Source organism: Frankliniella occidentalis, unplaced genomic scaffold (assembly GCF_000697945.3).
Source record: "Frankliniella occidentalis isolate FOCC.00 unplaced genomic scaffold, Focc_3.1 Scaffold200, whole genome shotgun sequence".
Lineage (NCBI taxonomy): Eukaryota > Metazoa > Arthropoda > Insecta > Thysanoptera > Thripidae > Frankliniella > Frankliniella occidentalis.
In genome coordinates this window covers 440,383-449,816 of record NW_026267326.1, presented here as the reverse complement: position 1 = coordinate 449,816, position 9,434 = coordinate 440,383, and positions in this window count along the sequence as shown.

Here is a 9,434-nt window from a genome sequence, read left to right as displayed (position 1 = left end):
ATTGTGGACCGCACGAAATTTAACAAATGGAAAATATGATATAATTTTTCTGCAAATTTAAGCAATTTTCCATTACCTTATTGGATATTTTCCCGTGAATCAATAAAATTCAGTCGAGTGAAGAGACAAATTTTATAATATTTTCTTTCCACTGAATCATCCGAACCTTTTCTGGGTGGGCTACGTGGAGAACACAGAGGACGACGACGTCGTCACATACTTTAGAGCCATCGGCCACAACTTGTCCGGATTCTTTTAATGTAATTAAATAGAATTTCACATTCCTTGGAAAAAAGACTGATTTCAACTGGGGCGACTTAGCGATGGGGCGACATGGGTACGGGGCGGAATAGCCATGGGGCTTTTTTATACCGCGGCAAGTTGGACTGGGGCGAGTTGTCCTAGATCCAGTCTGTGAAGTCTGGTAATCTGTGTCAGCGAAAGTTCCCGTCAGCACTCGATGCATTGGGAAATAAGCCATCACCCGAGAGTGCATCCCCGCCTCACTCTCATCGCACAGGTCCCTTCTTCTACTTTTCTGAAAAGGGGCGGCTCAAAAACGGTTTTCCTTGCCACGTCTTTTGAGGTTATGGGTCACTCACGCCCGAGTAATTTTGTTTACAATTTCACTCAACGCCTATGCAGGTGGCCTTGCATTTCACAATTCAGGGGAATGAATCTCATTCGTGAAAAGACAGTGGAGGTACTTTACGAAATGCAGGGAAAAGTACAAAGTAAGACGTGCATGAGAGATAGTTTTGAGGTTAGGTCAGGTGGCCAGACACAGGGAGACAAATAAAGCTAAAGAATGTGTATTAAGCGCCAGCTGGTATCAACTTACCCGTGCTCTCCATCGTAATAACGCAGTTAACTGGCGAATCGAAGAAACTGCGGACAGGCAAGCAGAAATAACCCTGAAAGGGCCGTGACTGTCGGCGTTACCCCTCCTGCGAAATATGCATCCATCCATGACAGGCTTCATCAGGTTGGGAGTTCAGTGTTGCCAGACAGTGCAGTTTTCCTCAAAAAAGTGCGGCTTTGCACTTCTCCTCGCGGATCAAAATCCCAGTTTGCGGAAAACCGCATTTCGAGCAGAATCATGCGGATCGGCTCAAGACGTCGAAAGTTATCTTTTTTTTTTCATGGGGTTTTATGCCGAAGATTGGGTCTGGATATTTGGTCTGATGACTTATAGACATGAAACGTTCATGACAACAGCCCTTAAGTGTAAAGTGACTGTTTGTTATCCCTGCGATCCCCTCCTGACACTTCAAGAATAACAGGGTCTGTTTGGCCTGCCGATGTCGATTTCATTTACGCGATTTGCTGAAGGACATAATCAGATGATGCAGTGGGCCTTCTGCCCGCTATGGGAACTTACCGCTTCGATTGCCCAAATTTTGATAAGAAAGGACAGTAAACTTGCAATATAATGACATGTTTTATTTGATGGAATGAAAAAAAAACACAAGTATATGTGCATAATCAGGGCAAATATTTTACTGATCCATTAGGTAATTCCTAAAATGAAACGGACAAGTAAGTAGTGAAAAAACGTATCCTGCCTTTATAGTGTGACTTTAAGAGACAACATAATTTACTCACAGGAGGTAACTCATTCTTCTTTCACCCAAATTTCATGTCCCTCCGTAGCTCGTCATTACTAGCGTGTGGTTTATCGACGGCTTCAAGTCACTCGACACAAGCTGATGCATCGCTTCCATGGTCCTCTGTGGAGTAATCTGAAAAAGACAAAGGTTACACTGACGAAAATGCGTATGACTGCGCCTATTGCTAAGCATTCGCATTAGCTTTGTTTTCCAAATGCTTTTATAATAGCCCTTCCTCGCCCAATTTTTGAGGAAGAGGGCTCGTAATCAGTACACTTCTTTCTTTTTACGATACAAAGTTAAAATGACAATTTCATGTGCCTAGCATATCGTGATTACAGACAAAGAGACCGATGCGAAACTTTCTGATCACTGGAGTAGTAATTATTAGTGAAAGAGGCTTCGCTAAGCGCTCAGCCAAAAATCGGGCACGGTTTAAGTTTTGGGTGTAAGCTGACAAGGGTGGCGAGGTGAGTTGCTGTCATGCACCACATTTGTTGCACGAAATGCCTGCCTAATAGGGTATTCCAATGGAGCGCGGAGCGGAAGAAAGAACAAAAACGGAAAATGGAAAGGCACCCGCACGCACGCCTCCCTGCCTGCCCTCCACTTCGCCCCGGGCGATCCCCCACACTCCGCCCAGTAGAGGAGAGGGGGAGGGGGGCAGCCTGGGCACCTTTCCCCCTTCCGTTCTTGATCTTCTTACTACCGCTCCGCGCTCCCTAGGGTACTCCGGGGCTCGGCTAGACCGGAAGGAGAAGAACAAAAATCGACGGGCCGGTCGGGCGCGGGGAGGAGCAGGGTACTGCCCCCACCCTGCTCCGCTCCTCCCCGCGCCCACGATTTTTGTTCTTCTCCTTCCGGTCTAGCCGAGCCCCGGAGTACCCTGTTAGACTACCCTATTGAGAACTCACTAGCGACAGAACTAGAAAATGGTTCCACAAACGTTTGCGTACTTACTCAAGGAGTCGCTGCTGAATGACACCAGGCACCATTCGGAAGGGGACTGCCATAGTCAATGGCATAGTCAATGATGTTCTTCCGCAGGCGGAGCGTTGCTCCCCGTACGAGGTCCGGGGCACAGGCATGGGGGGTCGTGATTCTCAAGTTGGCTCCATGCGAATCATTGCGGGCCCTACCCCGGCAGCGGGTAGTGTCCCTACAGGTGTAGCTCCAGTCACCATTAGCGCGGGTATCGGTACGGCGGTGGTACAGGTAGCCATCGCCGCACGAGCAATGATATACAAGGGTACCGTCCCCTTGCCCTGCGAACGCGTGGACGTTGTGGTCCGCCATGGCCCGCGAAAGGGCTGCTACTGAAGCTGTCAGGCTCAAGGAACGAGCGATACCACGCTGACTCGCACAGGGAGAGGAGGAGGGGGGGAGGTGTCGTATGGCTGTGCTCCTGGGGAGGTATGTGGGGTGTGTCCATGGTGTTGGCTTGATTTGAGCATGACCAACTAAGCCCGAAACAATCCAATTACAGGTGAGAAGTGCTGTTAAAGAGCATACGGCTGCGGGGAGTCTCACCCGCCAGTCAGAACTCGGACGTGCTCGTAAAAACGGAAAAAAAATTGCGCCGTCTCGCGCCCATCTCGTCATTGGATTAGCTATGGCGAAGCACATTACTCCACTGACCCAAAATAAATTGGCTGAGTGGTAGTGAAGCCTATTTCCCCAGTGATTAAAACGATTCGAGTCTGCCTACATGTCTGTAACCACGATAACTCAAGAACACTTTCGGCTAGCGACCTTAAATTTTCATAGGGTTGTTTTCCACCATAAAATTACAAAACAAGTTCAGAGATCAGCATGCAGCCCCCCAAATTTTACCTGTCAAAAATATCAACAACAAAAAATGCAAAAACTGTTTCTTTTGAAAAAATTGCGTTATGTTTCCTAGTGGTAGTAAAGCATTCCGGTAAAGCTGAAATACAGAAGAATGCGGGAAGAAGCAAACGGAAATCACCACAGTTTTGGATGGCTCCATTTATGTTCCGGAACGTTTGAAATTCGGATGTTAAACGGAGCAGTCCGACTTCAGTCCAAATCGGACAGTCTGACTTCAGTCCGAATCGGACAGTCCGATTGGCGTCCGAAACCTCCCGTCGGACTGTCCGATTTACACCCGGTACCTCTTGTCGGGCTGTCCGATTGGCTCCGGTCAAACGGGAGGTCCCCCTAAAAATTATGGGGTGCACATCTGGGCAATTGGATATTTCGGGTAAGCGAAGAAGCGAAAACGGAACGGCCGAGCGGCCGCTGGATCCGTCTCATCCTGCGAACTGCGCACGCGCAGTGGACTCTGCGGTACCCTGCCGCCTTCCCCTCTCTCCCGCGGATTAACGGCAGAGATGTAACCAGCGGTGGACTGAGCAGTTCCGTTTCCGCAGCTCCGCTTACCCGAAATACCCTATTTCAAGCGTCACTTACGGACGTTCGTACGCAAATATCGCGGTTCTTTTCTGGTTTTGAAAGGGAAGATCTGGACTAATCGAACCGAACTGAGATGGCTCTTGAAGTACTTTTTAAGCCCTTTCCAATAATGGCATTCGAGCAGACTCTGTGCGATGAGTCGTTTAGATTTTAGCCTTTGGCAAAAAGGCCGTCACTGACGGACACAAAACGGAAGTGGGGTTTGACATGGTGTTAGTTTCTCTTAAAACTCAGCGAATTTAGTTGGGTTGAAAATTCGACGGGGCAGCTTCTTGAGACCAAGTCATGCAGCTATCTGTCTATGTACAGTACTTCGGTAGATTCGCCCCCGTTCCTGTGTTATAGAAGAAAAAGCAGGCCCGCCCTTCCGCCAAACGGAGTTGCCAGCTCCACTTCGCTGCGCCGCCAACTCCGTTCGGCAGGGGCCGGGCCTGCTTGGCCTGCCGGCGGCGATGGTCGGGCCTTCTCGCGATTTACTGAAATGCATAATCAAATAATGTGACCGGTAAATTACTTTGCATATTTAAGTAAACTAAAGCGTTCGGCGGGGGGCTTGCGGCCCTTGAGATTTGCTCCTTGGAAATGACAAAAGACTGTAACGGGGCAACACCGTGACTACACCCCACCCTTCTGCTTTGCTTAAAAATTTAACAAAAAATGAACCCGCGCAGTTTTTAGATTGTGTATTGTTTGTCAAATTGTCTTATAACTTGACTTTTTGCCATTGTTTTCAATATATCCACCTCTAGGGCCGGAACAGTAAAAGATACGGCCAGAGAGAAGGTAGTACAACAGAGCGGACACGATAGTGCATTGGTATAGGCGGCGGGTGAAGCACGCTCCAACGCGGCTCAGAGCCCTCCAGCACATGCAAGCGACGCCTTCGGCGACCCGAAGCGACTTCGGGCGACCCGAACGAGTAGGCTGCAAACCCCTCGGTGCGTAAGTGCTGTGCCTCTCGGCCGGCTCGGCTCGGCCCCTAGGCTCGGCCCGGCTCGACTCCAGCCGGCTCCGGGGCCGGCTCGGCTCGCGCCCGGGCCAGCCGGTGGTCGCTTCTGAAAACGGGACCGACTGCTCTCCCTCGCACCGCCGGGAAAGTAGCGGGAGACAATGACAGAGATAGTGCAGCACTGCTTAAGTGATCTTCCCCCACCCGCACCTTTTAGCCAATAGCCACCCTGGATGACGGCCGCCTGCAGGCTTACGGCCGCTCCCTTAGCCGGCCGTCGCTTGCACGTGTTGGCAAGGAGGGTCAGGAGCATCCGAGCTTGCTTCAGCTAAATTGCCCTATGTCCGCTCTGTTGTACTACCTTCTCTCTGGATACGGCTAATGCGAGGGTAGTTCCTAATTCAAAATGTATTGTTTTGGGGGGGTACTTCCTCTGACATTTTACGATTGGACGCCTCCTTGTACGTCTTTATGTGCAACGTGGTCATTTTCACCGTATTTTCGTCGAAAAAAGCACTCTACCGCCCAAACGGTTCAAGATAGAGTCAAACGGACAAAATTTTCGCCCAACGGGTCTCTACTTTCACGAATTACCCCTTAGGAGACCATAAAAAAAATATTTTTTTTCTACTTTTTGGACCAACCCCTATTTCTTTGTTACCCCCTTTCACCCCCTTAGGGGTGGCTGCTAGGATTTGCACCAGGCGTTTCGTTGTCCAGGAGTGACCCCTAAGATACCCTGAAATTTGCAGACCTCTAGCTCATCTCCTTCCTCTTACACGGACGACGGACAGACGGACGGACGGACACGGGAGCGGTTGCATAAGCCCGCTTTAATGCTTTTTTTTTAAAAAAGCAGAAGGGCGGGCTAAAAAGCAGACTCTGCAGGCCGCGCTGCGCTCAGGACAGGATCCGTGACGCGCGCGCGGCGCGGGACGGCCGAAGTGCGACCCCCTAGTCCTATATCCACCTTACGTGATTTCCAGTTTGTTCATCTTCTGAGCGAATGAATTGAACTAAGGCAAGATGAAATTTCTCAGTGCGATCAGTCTTCTCGGGATGAAAGGGAGACCCACAATGAGTGATACATCAAAGCAGTTTAGGAAGCCTTCCTTTCAACTACACCCTGACAAGAACACCTTAGATGAGTCTGCTCAAGATCAATAGGTGGAGAAACTAAAACTAACTAGCTATATGTGCGCCAGACCACGTCTCGCGTAACAGGCTTCGCGATATCTCACGAAACACTGTTACGCTGCGACGCGCCTGGCGCGCCTATAGCTAGGCCTGCGGCGCTCACACCCGAGACGCCGACGGGGTATTAGGAGTGTCTATGCAATTTTTCGAAATGAAGTCTTTTTAACGATTCAATCGACCATTTAACCATTTTCACCTCGTTGTTGTCAAGAAATGCCCCCTAGCACCTAAACGGTACAAGATAGAGCGAAACGGACGAAATTTACGTCCGTTGAGATCTACCTTGACAGTTAACCCCTTATTAACCCATAAAAAAATTGGATAAAAATAGATTTTGCGACCTGTAGTTTTTAATTTTTTTAGAAGCCAATTTCTGAGCTTCAAGCTATAATGCTCGTCTTCGAACTCGATCTGTCTTTTTGGCTGAGCGATTAGCGAAGCCCATAACTCCACTAACCGAAAAAGTTTCATTCTGTTTGTCTGTCTGTATGCACGATAACTCGAGAAGGAATAGGGTATTTCACCTGACGCAAACCGGATCCAAAGAAGAACAAGAGTTCTTCCTGAACTCTTTCCTACCTTGCTCTGATTGGCTGACGCCGACGAAGTTCATGAACTGGCCGCAAGGGCGGCCGACCCCTAGTGTCGGGTCCAAGAACTTCGTCGGCATCGGCCAATCAGCGCCAAGGAGGAAAGAGTTCAGGAAGAACTCTTGTTCTTCTATGGATCTGGTTTGCGTCAGGTGAAATACCCTTTTGAGATAGCGATCTGGGATTTTCGGGGTCGTTTTGTATCATAAAAAGACAGATCGAGTTCGAAGATGAGCATTTTATGTGAAAAATTGACTTTAAAAAATCAATAACCACACGTAACATAATATTATTTCCTGTCTTAAATTTGTTTATGGTCTCCTATAGGGTAATTCGTGAAAGCAGAGTCCTATGGGCCAAAATTTCGACCGTTTTGCTCTATCTTGAACCGTTTGGGTGCTAGGGGGCATTTCTTGCCAAAATCGAGGTGTAAATGGCCACTTGATCTATTAAATTGTTAAAAAGGGCTTAACGCCGAAGGATTGTATATTCACTTCCTACTTTCTCGTCTCAGGTGTCAGCGCCGCAGGCCTACCTACATGTGCGCCCGGCGCGTCGCAGCGTAACAGTGTTTCGTGAGATATCGAGAAGCCTGCTACGCGAGACGTGGTCTGGCGTACAAATAGCTAGTTATGATACAAAACGACCCTGAAATTTCCAGATAGTTCTCTCAATTCTTTCTCGAGTAATCGTGCGGACAGACAAACATACAGAATGAAACTGTTCCGGTCAGTGGAGTAATGGGCTTCGCTAATCGCTCAGCCAATTAGCTATCTGTACGCCAGACCACGTCCCTCGTAACAGGCTTCGCGATATCTCCTGCCGACCGAAAATTTCGTCCGTTTTGCTCTATCTTGTACCGTTTGGGTGCTAGGGGGCATTTCTTGGCGAAAACAGGCTGAAAAAGACCGAATGGTCTATTGAATCGTAAAAAAGACTTCATGTCACATAATTGTTTGGGGAGTAATACTTAAACCACGCATAAGGGGTCGAACCACACCCTCTTCTAGGCTAAGGGGTCCCTGGGTTATTTAGTATCACTAAAACGTTGATATTTACATAATAATCTGTCAGAATTAGAACTTTTAATGAGAGCCTTCAACGAACAGCAGGAGTTTCATGTCCCTAACTTTAGAGTCAAAACTAGCTACATGTACGCCAGACCACGTCTCGCGTAACAGGCTTCGCGATATCTCACGAAACACTGCCACGCTGCGACGCGCCTGGCGCACATATAGCTAGGCCTGCGGCGCTGACACCCGAGACGAGTTAAGGGCAGGGTGTCGGCGGACAGGGCCTCCCAGCCCAGGCCCTAATTTTGACATACCCGAACCATTTGTCGGTGTCTTAATACTCTAAAATTAGGAACATGAAACTTCTGCTGTTCGGTAACGGTTTTCATTAAAAAGTTCGAAATTAGACAGATTGTTATGTAAAAATCAACGTTTATGTGATACTAGATAATCTAGGGACCCTTCAGCCCAAAAGAGGGTGTGGTGCGACCCGCAATGTGTGGTTAAAGTATTACTCCCTTTGCAATTCTGTGACATGAAGCCTTTTCAACGATTTAATAGACCATTTTGTCTTTTTCACGTAATTTTCGCCAAGGAAAGCCCAATAGCGCCGAAACGGTACAAGATAGAGCAAAACGGACGAAATTTTTGGCCGTAGGCTTCTACTAGTACGAGTTACCCCATAGGAGCCCATTAAAAAATATTCGGAAGAAAAAATATTTTGCGACCTGCGGTTTTTGACTTTAAAAAAAGTAAATATTTGGGCTAGAATGCTCATCTTCGAACTCGATCTGTCTTTATGTGATACAAAACGACCCTGCAATTCCCAGATAGTTCTCTCAATTCTTTCTCGAGTAATCATGCGGACAGACAAACAAACAGAATGAAACTTTACCGGTCAGTGGAGTTATGGGCTTCGCTAATCGCTCAGCCAATAAATCCCCGTCAAATGCTGCTATTATGTCAAATGTTGGTACCGGAAGGCCCTGTTCCTGCATACCATCTCATTAACTTGGCTGTGAAGCGGAAGAAGGGGATAAGTACAAAATACGCACTTTTCAGGAAATCAAAAAAACTATTAGCACATAACTTTCTAAAAATGTTATGATGCAGATGGAATGCACTTCCAAAAAGAATATTATTGGCACTTTGAAACTTTTCACTATCACGCTCCTTTATGGAGTTATGGATAGAGATAGCAACTTTATGTTTTCGCATTGCAGCATAATTTAGTAAACTTAAACCTAGAGCAAAACCACTTATATATGTGACATCCTTGACACTTGGGGGTTCGAGAACGAATGCGCATCGAAACGCATAATTCGCCCTCATTTGCAGCATAATGCGTAAAGCGCATTATGCTGCAAAATTAGCCTTTGCTCGACATTATTTTCACAAATTTTGGTCCGTTAAAGCATTTTTTTGTTCCTTTCTAGCTTTATTCGTTTGAATTTCCGCGCGCGTCCGTCCGTCTGTGAAGGGGGGAAGTGGGGGGGAGGGGGGGGGCTGGCTGGTCGGCACGGTCGGCGGCGGTCGCTAGACCAGAGTTCTCAAACGGGCGGGCGGGCTCCACCCGCTGGCTGAGGTGTGCGAGAGAGAGCGACAGTACACGGGCGGTGCTGCGGTGCTGTGGCTTGGC